Here is a 14,758-nt window from a genome sequence, read left to right as displayed (position 1 = left end):
GATGGCAGCCAGTATGCAGTTGCGGACGGACAACACCACTCCAAAGAAGTATATCACCCTTGATAAAACGGTTGACTGGCTTCATCAAACAACCAAGTATAGCATGAACACTATTGTGAAACAACACAATTGCTTTCTGAGGCAGCAGTTGCTCTGCACGCTTGTGCAGCATTCTGCATTACCAGCGATATCGTCCCTGGGTGGGCTTGAACCACCAACCTTTCGGTTAACAGCCGAACGCGCTAACCGATTGCGCCACAGAGACTGACAACGTGCAACCCACATGTGTCGAGACAGGAAGGCGGCTGCGGGAGGGTGTTTTTGGTTGTGTGGTCAACGATTGTGCCACAGAGACAGAGCAAAGCCCAGCAGGGGGGTCAAGAGAGGACCAGGTGGCTGTCTGGAGGTGCTCTGGTACTTCTTCTCCATACGGTAGCCCTTAATGTTTAAAATATGTGACTGGTAGGTAATGAACTTGGAAATCAGTATTAAGTTGTGGAGGAACAACCAGCACCCCAAAGAAGCATATTACCCTTGATAAAACGGTTGACTGGGTTTGTCAAATGACCAAATGTACAATTGAGACTATTGTGTAACCATCGCATTCTGAGGCAGCAGTTGCACTGCACGTTTGTTCAGCGTTCTGCATTACCTGGCAGTAACAGTTATATGGTCCTTGGATGGCAGCCAGTATGCAGTTGCGGACGGACAACACCACCCCAAAGAAGTATGTCACCACACGTGTCGAGACTGGACGGGGGACTGGGGGAGGGTGTTCCAATCTTTTTGGTTGTGGGGTAAACGAATGTGCAACAGAGACTGAGTAAAGCCAAGCAGGGACGTCGAGAGAGGACCGGGTAGCTGGATGGAGGTGCTCTGGTACGTCCTCTGCATACCGCCTTGATTGTTTAAAATATGTGACTGGTGGGTAATGAACTTGGCAGTAAGTATGCAGTTATTGAAGAACAACACCACCCCAAAGATGCATATCACCCTTGATAAAACGGTTGACTGCGTTCATCAAACAACCGTCCTGGTTATAACATATTTGGTTATGCCATGGTTATAACATGCTTGGTTATAACATGGTATAAGCAACATAACTGTTATAACAGTTGCACTGCACGCTTGTTCAGCGTTCTGCATTACCTGGCAGTAACAGTTATATGATCCTTGGATGGCAGCCAGTATGCAGTTGCGGCCGGACAACACCACCCCAAAGAAGTATATCACCCTTGATAAAACAGTTGACTGGCTTCATCAAACGACCAAGTACAGCATGAACACTATTGTGAAACAACACAATTGCTTTCTGAGGCAGCAGTTGCTCTGCACGCTTGTGCAGCATTCTGCATTACCTGGCAATAACAGCGATATCGTCCCTGGGTGGGCTTGAACCACCAACCTTTCGGTTAACAGGCGAACGCGCTAACCGATTGCGCCACAGAGACTGACAACGTGCAACCCACATGTGTCGAGAAAGGAAGGCGGCTGCAGGAGGGTGTTTTTGGTTGTGTGGTCAACGATTGTGCCACAGAGACAGAGCAAAGCCCAGCAGGGGGGTCGAGAGATGACCAGGTGGCTGTCTGGAGGTGCTCTGGTACTTCCTCTCCATACGGTAGCCCTTATTGTTTAAAATATGTGACTGGTAGGTAATGAACTTGGAAATCAGTATTAAGTTGCGGAGGAACAACCAGCACCCCAAACAAGCATATTACCCTTGATAAAACGGTTGACTGGGTTTGTCAAATGAGCAAAAGTAGAACTGAGACTATTGTGAAACCATCGCATTCTGAGGCAGCAGTTGCACTGCACGTTTGTTCAGCGTTCTGCATTACCTGGCAGTAACAGTTATATGGTCCTTGGATGGCAGCCAGTATGCAGTTGCGGACGGACAACACCACCCCAAAGAAGTATATCACCCTTGATAAAAAGGTTGACTGGCTTGATCAAACGACCAAGCATAGCATGAACACTATTGTGAAACAACACAATTGCTTTCTGAGGCAGCAGTTGCTCTGCACGCTTGTGTAGCATTCTGCATTACCTGGCAATAACAGCGATATCGTCCCTGGGTGGGTTTGAACCACCAACCTTTCGGTTAACAGCCGAACGCGCTAACCGATTGCGCCACAGAGACTGACAACGTGCAACCCACATGTGTCGAGACAGGAAGGCGGCTGCGGGAGGGTGTTTTTGGTTGTGTGGTCAACGATTGTGCCACAGAGACAGAGCAAAGCCCAGCAGGGGGGTCGAGAGAGGACCAGGTGGCTGTCTGGAGGTGCTCTGGTACTTCTTCTCCATACGGTAGCCCTTAATGTTTAAAATATGTGACTGGTAGGTAATGAACTTGGAAATCAGTATTAAGTTGCGGAGGAACAACCAGCACCCCAAAGAAGCATATTAACCTTGATAAAACGGTTGACTGGGTTTGTCAAATGACCAAATGTACAATTGAGACTATTGTGTAACCATCGCATTCTGAGGCAGCAGTTGCACTGCACGTTTGTTCAGCGTTCTGCATTACCTGGCAGTAACAGTTATATGGTCCTTGGATGGCAGCCAGTATGCAGTTGCGGACGGACAACACCACCCCAAAGAAGTATATCACCCTTGATAAAACGGTTGACTGGCTTCATCAAACAACCAAGTATAGCATGAACACTATTGTGAAACAACACAATTGCTTTCTGAGGAAGCAGTTGCTCTGCACGCTTGTGCAGCATTCTGCATTACCAGTGATATCGTCCCTGGGTGGGCTTGAATCACCAACCTTTCGGTTAACAGCCGAACGCGCTAACCGATTGCGCCACAGAGACTGACAACCTGCAACCCACATGTGTCGAGACAGGACGGCGGCTGCCGGAGGGTGTTTTTGGTTGTGTGGTCAACGATTGTGCCACAGAGACAGAGCAAAGCCCAGCAGGGGGATCGAGAGAGGACCAGATGGCTGTCTGGAGGTGCTCTGGTACTTCCTCTCCATACGGTAGCCCTTATTATTAAAATATGTGACTGGTAGGTAATGAACTTGGAAATCAGTATTAAGTTGCGGAGGAACAACCAGCACCCCAAAGATGCATATCACCCTTGATAAAACGGTTGACTGCGTTCATCAAACAACCGTCCTGGTTATAACATATTTGGTTATGCCATGGTTATAACATGCTTGGTTATAACATGGTATAAGCAACATAACTGTTATAACAGTTGCACTGCAAGATTGTGCAGCATTCTGCATTACCTGGCAATAACAGTGATATCGTCCCTGGGTGGGCTTGAACCACCAACCTTTCGGTTAACAGCCGAACGCGCTAACCGATTGCGCCACAGAGACTGACAACGTGCAACCCACATGTGTCGAGACAGGACGGCGGCTGCGGGAGGGTGTTTTTGGTTGTGTTGTCAACGATTGTGCCACAGAGACAGAGCAAAGCCCAGCAGGGGGGTCGAGAGAGGACCAGGTGGCTGTCTGGAGGTGCTCTGGTACTTCCTCTCCATACGGTAGCCCTTATTGTTTAAAATATGTGACTGGTAGGTAATGAACTTGGAAATCAGTATTAAGTTGTGGAGGAACAACCAGCACCCCAAAGAAGCATATTACCCTTGATAAAACGGTTGACTGGGTTTGTCAAATGACCAAATGTACAATTGAGACTATTGTGTAACCATCGCATTCTGAGGCAGCAGTTGCACTGCATGTTTGTTCAGCGTTCTGCATTACCTGGCAGTAACAGTTATATGGTCCTTGGATGGCAGCCAGTATGCAGTTGCGGACGGACAACACCACCCCAAAGAAGTATATCACCCTTGATAAAAAGGTTGACTGGCTTGATCAAACGACCAAGCATAGCATGAACACTATTGTGAAACAACACAATTGCTTTCTGAGGCAGCAGTTGCTCTGCACGCTTGTGTAGCATTCTGCATTACCTGGCAATAACAGCGATATCGTCCCTGGGTGGGTTTGAACCACCAACCTTTCGGTTAACAGCCGAACGCGCTAACCGATTGCGCCACAGAGACTGACAACGTGCAACCCACATGTGTCGAGACAGGAAGGCGGCTGCGGGAGGGTGTTTTTGGTTGTGTGGTCAACGATTGTGCCACAGAGACAGAGCAAAGCCCAGCAGGGGGGTCGAGAGAGGACCAGGTGGCTGTCTGGAGGTGCTCTGGTACTTCTTCTCCATACGGTAGCCCTTAATGTTTAAAATATGTGACTGGTAGGTAATGAACTTGGAAATCAGTATTAAGTTGCGGAGGAACAACCAGCACCCCAAAGAAGCATATTAACCTTGATAAAACGGTTGACTGGGTTTGTCAAATGACCAAATGTACAATTGAGACTATTGTGTAACCATCGCATTCTGAGGCAGCAGTTGCACTGCACGTTTGTTCAGCGTTCTGCATTACCTGGCAGTAACAGTTATATGGTCCTTGGATGGCAGCCAGTATGCAGTTGCGGACGGACAACACCACCCCAAAGAAGTATATCACCCTTGATAAAACGGTTGACTGGCTTCATCAAACAACCAAGTATAGCATGAACACTATTGTGAAACAACACAATTGCTTTCTGAGGAAGCAGTTGCTCTGCACGCTTGTGCAGCATTCTGCATTACCAGTGATATCGTCCCTGGGTGGGCTTGAATCACCAACCTTTCGGTTAACAGCCGAACGCGCTAACCGATTGCGCCACAGAGACTGACAACCTGCAACCCACATGTGTCGAGACAGGACGGCGGCTGCCGGAGGGTGTTTTTGGTTGTGTGGTCAACGATTGTGCCACAGAGACAGAGCAAAGCCCAGCAGGGGGATCGAGAGAGGACCAGATGGCTGTCTGGAGGTGCTCTGGTACTTCCTCTCCATACGGTAACCCTTATTATTAAAATATGTGACTGGTAGGTAATGAACTTGGAAATCAGTATTAAGTTGCGGAGGAACAACCAGCACCCCAAAGATGCATATCACCCTTGATAAAACGGTTGACTGCGTTCATCAAACAACCGTCCTGGTTATAACATATTTGGTTATGCCATGGTTATAACATGCTTGGTTATAACATGGTATAAGCAACATAACTGTTATAACAGTTGCACTGCACGCTTGTGCAGCATTCTGCATTACCTGGCAATAACAGTGATATCGTCCCTGGGTGGGCTTGAACCACCAACCTTTCGGTTAACAGCCGAACGCGCTAACCGATTGCGCCACAGAGACTGACAACGTGCAACCCACATGTGTCGAGACAGGACGGCGGCTGCGGGAGGGTGTTTTTGGTTGTGTTGTCAACGATTGTGCCACAGAGACAGAGCAAAGCCCAGCAGGGGGGTCGAGAGAGGACCAGGTGGCTGTCTGGAGGTGCTCTGGTACTTCCTCTCCATACGGTAGCCCTTATTGTTTAAAATATGTGACTGGTAGGTAATGAACTTGGAAATCAGTATTAAGTTGTGGAGGAACAACCAGCACCCCAAAGAAGCATATTACCCTTGATAAAACGGTTGACTGGGTTTGTCAAATGACCAAATGTACAATTGAGACTATTGTGTAACCATCGCATTCTGAGGCAGCAGTTGCACTGCATGTTTGTTCAGCGTTCTGCATTACCTGGCAGTAACAGTTATATGGTCCTTGGATGGCAGCCAGTATGCAGTTGCGGACGGACAACACCACCCCAAAGAAGTATATCACCCTTGATAAAACGGTTGACTGGCTTCATCAAACGACCAAGTATAGCATGAACACTATTGTGAAACAACACAATTGCTTTCTGAGGCAGCAGTTGCTCTGCACGCTTGCGCAGCATTCTGCATTACCTGGCAATAACAGCGATATCGTCCCTGGGTGGGCTTGAACCACCAACCTTTCGGTTAACAGCCGAACGCGCTAACCGATTGAGCCACAGAGACTGACAACGTGCAACCCACATGTGTCGAGAAAGGAAGGCGGCTGCGGGAGGGTGTTTTTGGTTGTGTGGTCAACGATTGTGCCACAGAGACAGAGCAAAGCCCAGCAGGGGGGTCGAGAGATGACCAGGTGGCTGTCTGGAGGTGCTCTGGTACTTCCTCTCCATACGGTAGCCCTTATTGTTTAAAATATGTGACTGGTAGGTAATGAACTTGGAAATCAGTATTAAGTTGCGGAGGAACAACCAGCACCCCAAACAAGCATATTACCCTTGATAAAACGGTTGACTGGGTTTGTCAAATGAGCAAAAGTAGAACTGAGACTATTGTGAAACCATCGCATTCTGAGGCAGCAGTTGCACTGCACGTTTGTTCAGCGTTCTGCATTACCTGGCAGTAACAGTTATATGGTCCTTGGATGGCAGCCAGTATGCAGTTGCGGACGGACAACACCACCCCAAAGAAGTATGTCACCACACGTGTCGAGACTGGACGGGGGACTGGGGGAGGGTGTTCCAATCTTTTTGGTTGTGGGGTAAACGAATGTGCAACAGAGACTGAGTAAAGCCAAGCAGGGACGTCGAGAGAGGACCGGGTAGCTGGATGGAGGTGCTCTGGTACTTCCTCTGCATACCGCCTTGATTGTTTAAAATATGTGACTGGTTTGTAATGAACTTGGCAGTAAGTATGCAGTTGCTGAAGAACAACACCACCCCAAAGATGAATATCACCCTTGATAAAACGGTTGACTGCGTTCATCAAACAACCGTCCTGGTTATAACATATTTGGTTATGCCATGGTTATAACATGCTTGTGAAACCATCGCATTCTGAGGCAGCAGTTGCACTGCACGTTTGTTCAGCGTTCTGCATTACCTGGCAGTAACGGTTATATGGTCCTTGGATGGCAGCCAGTATGCAGTTGCGGACGGACAACACCACTCCAAAGAAGTATATCACCCTTGATAAAACGGTTGACTGGCTTCATCAAACAACCAAGTATAGCATGAACACTATTGTGAAACAACACAATTGCTTTCTGAGGCAGCAGTTGCTCTGCACGCTTGTGCAGCATTCTGCATTACCAGCGATATCGTCCCTGGGTGGGCTTGAACCACCAACCTTTCGGTTAACAGCCGAACGCGCTAACCGATTGCGCCACAGAGACTGACAACGTGCAACCCACATGTGTCGAGACAGGAAGGCGGCTGCGGGAGGGTGTTTTTGGTTGTGTGGTCAACGATTGTGCCACAGAGACAGAGCAAAGCCCAGCAGGGGGGTCAAGAGAGGACCAGGTGGCTGTCTGGAGGTGCTCTGGTACTTCTTCTCCATACGGTAGCCCTTAATGTTTAAAATATGTGACTGGTAGGTAATGAACTTGGAAATCAGTATTAAGTTGCGGAGGAACAACCAGCACCCCAAAGAAGCATATTAACCTTGATAAAACGGTTGACTGGGTTTGTCAAATGACCAAATGTAGAATTGAGACTATTGTGTAACCATCACATTCTGAGGCAGCAGTTGCACTGCACGTTTGTTCAGCGTTCTGCATTACCTGGCAGTAACAGTTATATGGTCCTTGGATGGCAGCCAGTATGCAGTTGCGGACGGACAACACCACCCCAAAGAAGTATATCACCCTTGATAAAACGGTTGACTGGCTTCATCAAACAACCAAGTATAGCATGAACACTATTGTGAAACAACACAATTGCTTTCTGAGGAAGCAGTTGCTCTGCACGCTTGTGCAGCATTCTGCATTACCACCGATATCGTCCCTGGGTGGGCTTGAATCACCAACCTTTCGGTTAACAGCCGAACGTGCTAACCGATTGCGCCACAGAGACTGACAACCTGCAACCCACATGTGTCGAGACAGGACGGCGGCTGCCGGAGGGTGTTTTTGGTTGTGTGGTCAACGATTGTGCCACAGAGACAGAGCAAAGCCCAGCAGGGGGATCGAGAGAGGACCAGGTGGCTGTCTGGAGGTGCTCTGGTACTTCCTCTCCATACGGTAGCCCTTATTATTAAAATATGTGACTGGTAGGTAATGAACTTGGAAATCAGTATTAAGTTGCGGAGGAACAACCAGCACCCCAAAGATGCATATCACCCTTGATAAAACGGTTGACTGCGTTCATCAAACAACCGTCCTGGTTATAACATATTTGGTTATGCCATGGTTATAACATGCTTGGTTATAACATGGTATAAGCAACATAACTGTTGCACTGCAAGATTGTGCAGCATTCTGCATTACCTGGCAATAACAGTGATATCGTCCCTGGGTGGGCTTGAACCACCAACCTTTCGGTTAACAGCCGAACGCGCTAACCGATTGCGCCACAGAGACTGACAACGTGCAACCCACATGTGTCGAGACAGGACGGCGGCTGCGGGAGGGTGTTTTTGGTTGTGTGGTCAACGATTGTGCCACAGAGACAGAGCAAAGCCCAGCAGGGGGGTCGAGAGAGGACCAGGTGGCTGTCTGGAGGTGCTCTGGTACTTCCTCTCCATACGGTAGCCCTTATTGTTTAAAATATGTGACTGGTAGGTAATGAACTTGGAAATCAGTATTAAGTTGTGGAGGAACAACCAGCACCCCAAAGAAGCATATTACCCTTGATAAAACGGTTGACTGGGTTTGTCAAATGACCAAATGTACAATTGAGACTATTGTGTAACCATCGCATTCTGAGGCAGCAGTTGCACTGCACGTTTGTTCAGCGTTCTGCATTACCTGGCAGTAACAGTTATATGGTCCTTGGATGGCAGCCAGTATGCAGTTGCGGACGGACAACACCACCCCAAAGAAGTATGTCACCACACGTGTCGAGACTGGACGGGGGACTGGGGGAGGGTGTTCCAATCTTTTTGGTTGTGGGGTAAACGAATGTGCAACAGAGACTGAGTAAAGCCAAGCAGGGACGTCGAGAGAGGACCGGGTAGCTGGATGGAGGTGCTCTGGTACTTCCTCTGCATACCGCCTTGATTGTTTAAAATATGTGACTGGTGGGTAATGAACTTGGCAGTAAGTATGCAGTTGCTGAAGAACAACACCACCCCAAAGATGCATATCACCCTTGATAAAACGGTTGACTGCGTTCATCAAACAACCGTCCTGGTTATAACATATTTGGTTATGCCATGGTTATAACATGCTTGGTTATAACATGGTATAAGCAACATAACTGTTATAACAGTTGCACTGCACGCTTGTTCAGCGTTCTGCATTACCTGGCAGTAACAGTTATATGATCCTTGGATGGCAGCCAGTATGCAGTTGCGGCCGGACAACACCACCCCAAAGAAGTATATCACCCTTGATAAAACAGTTGACTGGCTTCATCAAACGACCAAGTACAGCATGAACACTATTGTGAAACAACACAATTGCTTTCTGAGGCAGCAGTTGCTCTGCACGCTTGTGCAGCATTCTGCATTACCTGGCAATAACAGCGATATCGTCCCTGGGTGGGCTTGAACCACCAACCTTTCGGTTAACAGGCGAACGCGCTAACCGATTGCGCCACAGAGACTGACAACGTGCAACCCACATGTGTCGAGAAAGGAAGGCGGCTGCGGGAGGGTGTTTTTGGTTGTGTGGTCAACGATTGTGCCACAGAGACAGAGCAAAGCCCAGCAGGGGGGTCGAGAGATGACCAGGTGGCTGTCTGGAGGTGCTCTGGTACTTCCTCTCCATACGGTAGCCCTTATTGTTTAAAATATGTGACTGGTAGGTAATGAACTTGGAAATCAGTATTAAGTTGCGGAGGAACAACCAGCACCCCAAACAAGCATATTACCCTTGATAAAACGGTTGACTGGGTTTGTCAAATGAGCAAAATGTAGAACTGAGACTATTGTGAAACCATCGCAATTCTGAGGCAGCAGTTGCACTGCACGTTTGTTCAGCGTTCTGCATTACCTGGCAGTAACAGTTATATGGTCCTTGGATGGCAGCCAGTATGCAGTTGCGGACGGAACAACACCACCCCAAAGAAGTATGTCACCACACGTGTCGAGACTGGACGGGGGACTGGGGGAGGGTGTTCCAATCTTTTTGGTTGTGGGGTAAACGAATGTGCAACAGAGACTGAGTAAAGCCAAGCAGGGACGTCGAGAGAGGACCGGGTAGCTGGATGGAGGTGCTCTGGTACTTCCTCTGCATACCGCCTTGATTGTTTAAAATATGTGACTGGTTTGTAATGAACTTGGCAGTAAGTATGCAGTTGCTGAAGAACAACACCACCCCAAAGATGAATATCACCCTTGATAAAACGGTTGACTGCGTTCATCAAACAACCGTCCTGGTTATAACATATTTGGTTATGCCATGGTTATAACATGCTTGTGAAACCATCGCATTCTGAGGCAGCAGTTGCACTGCACGTTTGTTCAGCGTTCTGCATTACCTGGCAGTAACGGTTATATGGTCCTTGGATGGCAGCCAGTATGCAGTTGCGGACGGACAACACCACTCCAAAGAAGTATATCACCCTTGATAAAACGGTTGACTGGCTTCATCAAACAACCAAGTATAGCATGAACACTATTGTGAAACAACACAATTGCTTTCTGAGGCAGCAGTTGCTCTGCACGCTTGTGCAGCATTCTGCATTACCAGCGATATCGTCCCTGGGTGGGCTTGAACCACCAACCTTTCGGTTAACAGCCGAACGCGCTAACCGATTGCGCCACAGAGACTGACAACGTGCAACCCACATGTGTCGAGACAGGAAGGCGGCTGCGGGAGGGTGTTTTTGGTTGTGTGGTCAACGATTGTGCCACAGAGACAGAGCAAAGCCCAGCAGGGGGGTCAAGAGAGGACCAGGTGGCTGTCTGGAGGTGCTCTGGTACTTCTTCTCCATACGGTAGCCCTTAATGTTTAAAATATGTGACTGGTAGGTAATGAACTTGGAAATCAGTATTAAGTTGCGGAGGAACAACCAGCACCCCAAAGAAGCATATTAACCTTGATAAAACGGTTGACTGGGTTTGTCAAATGACCAAATGTAGAATTGAGACTATTGTGTAACCATCACATTCTGAGGCAGCAGTTGCACTGCACGTTTGTTCAGCGTTCTGCATTACCTGGCAGTAACAGTTATATGGTCCTTGGATGGCAGCCAGTATGCAGTTGCGGACGGACAACACCACCCCAAAGAAGTATATCACCCTTGATAAAACGGTTGACTGGCTTCATCAAACGACCAAGTATAGCATGAACACTATTGTGAAACAACACAATTGCTTTCTGAGGCAGCAGTTGCTCTGCACGCTTGTGCAGCATTCTGCATTACCTGGCAATAACAGCGATATCGTCCCTGGGTGGGCTTGAATCACCAACCTTTCGGTTAACAGCCGAACGCGCTAACCGATTGCGCCACAGAGACTGACAACGTGCAACCCACATGTGTCGAGAAAGGAAGGCGGCTGCGGGAGGGTGTTTTTGGTTGTGTGGTCAACGATTGTGCCACAGAGACAGAGCAAAGCCCAGCAGGGGGGTCGAGAGAGGACCAGGTGGCTGTCTGGAGGTGCTCTGGTACTTCCTCTCCATACGGTAGCCCTTATTGTTTAAAGTATGTGACTGGTAGGTAATGAACTTGGAAATCAGTATTAAGTTGCGGAGGAACAACCAGCACCCCAAAGAAGCATATTACCCTTGATAAAACGGTTGACTGGGTTTGTCAAATGAGCCAAATGTAGAACTGAGACTATTGTGAAACCATCGCATTCTGAGGCAGCAGTTGCACTGCACGTTTGTTCAGCGTTCTGCATTACCTGGCAGTAACAGTTATATGGTCCTTGGATGGCAGCCAGTATGCAGTTGCGGCCGAACAACACCACCCCAAAGAAGTATGTCACCACACGTGTCGAGACTGGACGGGGGACTGGGGGAGGGTGTTCCGATCTTTTTGGTTGTGGGGTAAACGATTGTGCAACAGAGACTGAGTAAAGCCAAGCAGGGACGTCGAGAGAGGACCAGGTAGCTGCATGGAGGTGCTCTGGTACTTCCTCTGCATACCGCCTTGATTGTTTAAAATATGTGACTGGTTTGTAATGAACTTGGCAGTAAGTATGCAGTTGCTGAAGAACAACACCACCCCAAAGATGAATATCACCCTTGATAAAACGGTTGACTGCGTTCATCAAACAACCGTCCTGGTTATAACATATTTGGTTATGCCATGGTTATAACATGCTTGTGAAACCATCGCATTCTGAGGCAGCAGTTGCACTGCACGTTTGTTCAGCGTTCTGCATTACCTGGCAGTAACAGTTATATGGTCCTTGGATGGCAGCCAGTATGCAGTTGCGGACGGACAACACCACTCCAAAGAAGTATATCACCCTTGATAAAACGGTTGACTGGCTTCATCAAACAACCAAGTATAGCATGAACACTATTGTGAAACAACACAATTGCTTTCTGAGGCAGCAGTTGCTCTGCACGCTTGTGCAGCATTCTGCATTACCAGCGATATCGTCCCTGGGTGGGCTTGAACCACCAACCTTTCGGTTAACAGCCAAATGCGCTAACCGATTGCGCCACAGAGACTGACAACGTGCAACCCACATGTGTCGAGACAGGAAGGCGGCTGCGGGAGGGTGTTTTTGGTTGTGTGGTCAACGATTGTGCCACAGAGACAGAGCAAAGCCCAGCAGGGGGGTCGAGAGAGGACCAGGTGGCTGTCTGGAGGTGCTCTGGTACTTCCTCTCCATACTGTAGCCCTTATTGTTTAAAATATGTGACTGGTAGGTAATGAACTTGGAAATCAGTATTAAGTTGCGGAGGAACAACCATTACCCCAAAGAAGCATATTACCCTTGATAAAACGGTTGACTGGGTTTGTCAAATGACCAAATGTAGAACTGAGACTATTGTGAAACCATCGCATTCTGAGGCAGCAGTTGCACTGCACGTTTGTTCAGCGTTCTGCATTACCTGGCAGTAACAGTTATATGGTCCTTGGATGGCAGCCAGTATGCAGTTGCGGCCGGACAACACCACCCCAAAGAAGTATGTCACCACACGTGTCGAGACTGGACGGGGGACTGGGGGAGGGTGTTCCGATCTTTTTGGTTGTGGGGTAAACGATTGTAAGTATGCAGTTGCTGAAGAACAACACCACCCCAAAGATGCATATCACCCTTGATAAAACGGTTGACTGCGTTCATCAAACAACCGTCCTGGTTATAACATATTTGGTTATGCCATGGTTATAACATTCTTGGTTATAACATGGTATAAGCAACATAACTGTTATAACAGTTGCACTGCACGCTTGTGCAGCATTCTGCATTACCTGGCAATAACAGTGATATCGTCGTGGTTGCTTTCTGGGGAAGCAGCTGCTCTGCACACTTGTGCAGCATTCTGCATTACCTGGCAATAACAGTGATATCGTCCCTGGGTGGGCTTGAACCACCAACCTTTCGGTTAACAGCCGAACGCGCTAACCGATTGCGCCACAGAGACTGACAACGTGCAACCCACATGTGTCGAGACAGGACGGCGGCTGCGGGAGGGTGTTTTTGGTTGTGTGGTCAACGATTGTGCCACAGAGACAGAGCAAAGCCCAGCAGGGGGGTCGAGAGAGGACCAGGTGGCTGTCTGGAGGTGCTCTGGTACTTCCTCTCCATACGGTAGCCCTTATTGTTTAAAGTATGTGACTGGTAGGTAATGAACTTGGAAATCAGTATTAAGTTGCGGAGGAACAACCAGCACCCCAAAGAAGCATATTACCCTTGATAAAACGGTTGACTGGGTTTGTCAAATGACCAAATGTAGAACTGAGACTATTGTGAAACCATCGCATTCTGAGGCAGCAGTTGCACTGCACGTTTGTTCAGCGTTCTGCATTACCTGGCAGTAACAGTTATATGGTCCTTGGATGGCAGCCAGTATGCAGTTGCGGCCGAACAACACCACCCCAAAGAAGTATGTCACCACACGTGTCGAGACTGGACGGGGGACTGGGGGAGGGTGTTCCGATCTTTTTGGTTGTGGGGTAAACGATTGTGCAACAGAGACTGAGTAAAGCCAAGCAGGGACGTCAAGAGAGGACCGGGTAGCTGGATGGAGGTGCTCTGGTACTTCCTCTGCATACCGCCTTGATTGTTTAAAATATGTGACTGGTGGGTAATGAACTTGGCAGTAAGTATGCAGTTGCTGAAGAACAACACCACCCTAAAGATGCATATCACCCTTGATAAAACGGTTGACTGCGTTCATCAAACAACCGTCCTGGTTATAACATATTTGGTTATGCCATGGTTATAACATGCTTGGTTATAACATGGTATAAGCAACATAACTGTTATAACAGTTGCACTGCACGCTTGTTCAGCGTTCTGCATTACCTGGCAGTAACAGTTATATGATCCTTGGATGGCAGCCAGTATGCAGTTGCGGCCGGACAACACCACCCCAAAGAAGTATATCACCCTTGATAAAACAGTTGACTGGCTTCATCAAACGACCAAGTACAGCATGAACACTATTGTGAAACAACACAATTGCTTTCTGAGGCAGCAGTTGCTCTGCACGCTTGTGCAGCATTCTGCATTACCTGGCAATAACAGCGATATCGTCCCTGGGTGGGCTTGAACCACCAACCTTTCGGTTAACAGGCGAACGCGCTAACCGATTGCGCAACAGAGACTGACAACGTGCAACCCACATGTGTCGAGAAAGGAAGGCGGCTGCGGGAGGGTGTTTTTGGTTGTGTGGTCAACGATTGTGCCACAGAGACAGAGCAAAGCCCAGCAGGGGGGTCGAGAGATGACCAGGTGGCTGTCTGGAGGTGCTCTGGGACTTCCTCTCCATACGGTAGCCCTTATTGTTTAAA

At 48.3% G+C, this 14,758-nt stretch overlaps 18 non-coding genes across 18 annotated transcripts; all 18 read right to left on the bottom strand.

Annotated features, from left to right (window-relative positions):
* Positions 1 to 191: 191 nt before the first annotated feature.
* On the bottom strand, positions 192 to 265 carry trnan-guu (transfer RNA asparagine (anticodon GUU)). The gene has a single exon. It is a non-coding gene; the product is annotated as a tRNA-Asn (tRNA).
* A 1,112-nt stretch (positions 266 to 1,377) lies between these two features.
* On the bottom strand, positions 1,378 to 1,451 carry trnan-guu (transfer RNA asparagine (anticodon GUU)). Its single transcript has one exon. It is a non-coding gene; the product is annotated as a tRNA-Asn (tRNA).
* A 615-nt stretch (positions 1,452 to 2,066) lies between these two features.
* On the bottom strand, positions 2,067 to 2,140 carry trnan-guu (transfer RNA asparagine (anticodon GUU)). The gene has a single exon. It is a non-coding gene; the product is annotated as a tRNA-Asn (tRNA).
* A 605-nt stretch (positions 2,141 to 2,745) lies between these two features.
* trnan-guu (transfer RNA asparagine (anticodon GUU)) lies at positions 2,746 to 2,819 on the bottom strand. Its single transcript has one exon. It is a non-coding gene; the product is annotated as a tRNA-Asn (tRNA).
* Positions 2,820 to 3,260: 441 nt separating this feature from the next.
* Positions 3,261 to 3,334, bottom strand: trnan-guu (transfer RNA asparagine (anticodon GUU)). Its single transcript has one exon. It is a non-coding gene; the product is annotated as a tRNA-Asn (tRNA).
* Positions 3,335 to 3,949: 615 nt separating this feature from the next.
* trnan-guu (transfer RNA asparagine (anticodon GUU)) lies at positions 3,950 to 4,023 on the bottom strand. Its single transcript has one exon. It is a non-coding gene; the product is annotated as a tRNA-Asn (tRNA).
* Positions 4,024 to 4,628: 605 nt separating this feature from the next.
* Positions 4,629 to 4,702, bottom strand: trnan-guu (transfer RNA asparagine (anticodon GUU)). The gene has a single exon. It is a non-coding gene; the product is annotated as a tRNA-Asn (tRNA).
* A 441-nt stretch (positions 4,703 to 5,143) lies between these two features.
* On the bottom strand, positions 5,144 to 5,217 carry trnan-guu (transfer RNA asparagine (anticodon GUU)). Its single transcript has one exon. It is a non-coding gene; the product is annotated as a tRNA-Asn (tRNA).
* A 615-nt stretch (positions 5,218 to 5,832) lies between these two features.
* Positions 5,833 to 5,906, bottom strand: trnan-guu (transfer RNA asparagine (anticodon GUU)). The gene has a single exon. It is a non-coding gene; the product is annotated as a tRNA-Asn (tRNA).
* A 1,091-nt stretch (positions 5,907 to 6,997) lies between these two features.
* trnan-guu (transfer RNA asparagine (anticodon GUU)) lies at positions 6,998 to 7,071 on the bottom strand. Its single transcript has one exon. It is a non-coding gene; the product is annotated as a tRNA-Asn (tRNA).
* Positions 7,072 to 7,676: 605 nt separating this feature from the next.
* trnan-guu (transfer RNA asparagine (anticodon GUU)) lies at positions 7,677 to 7,750 on the bottom strand. Its single transcript has one exon. It is a non-coding gene; the product is annotated as a tRNA-Asn (tRNA).
* Positions 7,751 to 8,182: 432 nt separating this feature from the next.
* On the bottom strand, positions 8,183 to 8,256 carry trnan-guu (transfer RNA asparagine (anticodon GUU)). Its single transcript has one exon. It is a non-coding gene; the product is annotated as a tRNA-Asn (tRNA).
* Positions 8,257 to 9,368: 1,112 nt separating this feature from the next.
* trnan-guu (transfer RNA asparagine (anticodon GUU)) lies at positions 9,369 to 9,442 on the bottom strand. The gene has a single exon. It is a non-coding gene; the product is annotated as a tRNA-Asn (tRNA).
* Positions 9,443 to 10,536: 1,094 nt separating this feature from the next.
* On the bottom strand, positions 10,537 to 10,610 carry trnan-guu (transfer RNA asparagine (anticodon GUU)). Its single transcript has one exon. It is a non-coding gene; the product is annotated as a tRNA-Asn (tRNA).
* A 615-nt stretch (positions 10,611 to 11,225) lies between these two features.
* On the bottom strand, positions 11,226 to 11,299 carry trnan-guu (transfer RNA asparagine (anticodon GUU)). Its single transcript has one exon. It is a non-coding gene; the product is annotated as a tRNA-Asn (tRNA).
* A 1,092-nt stretch (positions 11,300 to 12,391) lies between these two features.
* Positions 12,392 to 12,465, bottom strand: trnan-guu (transfer RNA asparagine (anticodon GUU)). The gene has a single exon. It is a non-coding gene; the product is annotated as a tRNA-Asn (tRNA).
* Positions 12,466 to 13,312: 847 nt separating this feature from the next.
* Positions 13,313 to 13,386, bottom strand: trnan-guu (transfer RNA asparagine (anticodon GUU)). The gene has a single exon. It is a non-coding gene; the product is annotated as a tRNA-Asn (tRNA).
* A 1,112-nt stretch (positions 13,387 to 14,498) lies between these two features.
* Positions 14,499 to 14,572, bottom strand: trnan-guu (transfer RNA asparagine (anticodon GUU)). Its single transcript has one exon. It is a non-coding gene; the product is annotated as a tRNA-Asn (tRNA).
* Positions 14,573 to 14,758: the final 186 nt, after the last annotated feature.

This window comes from Neolamprologus multifasciatus, chromosome 3 (genome assembly GCF_963576455.1).
Source record: "Neolamprologus multifasciatus chromosome 3, fNeoMul1.2, whole genome shotgun sequence".
NCBI lineage: Eukaryota > Metazoa > Chordata > Actinopteri > Cichliformes > Cichlidae > Neolamprologus > Neolamprologus multifasciatus.
The sequence above is the reverse complement of the archived record's forward strand: the minus strand, read 5'-3'. Positions and strand labels throughout refer to the sequence as shown.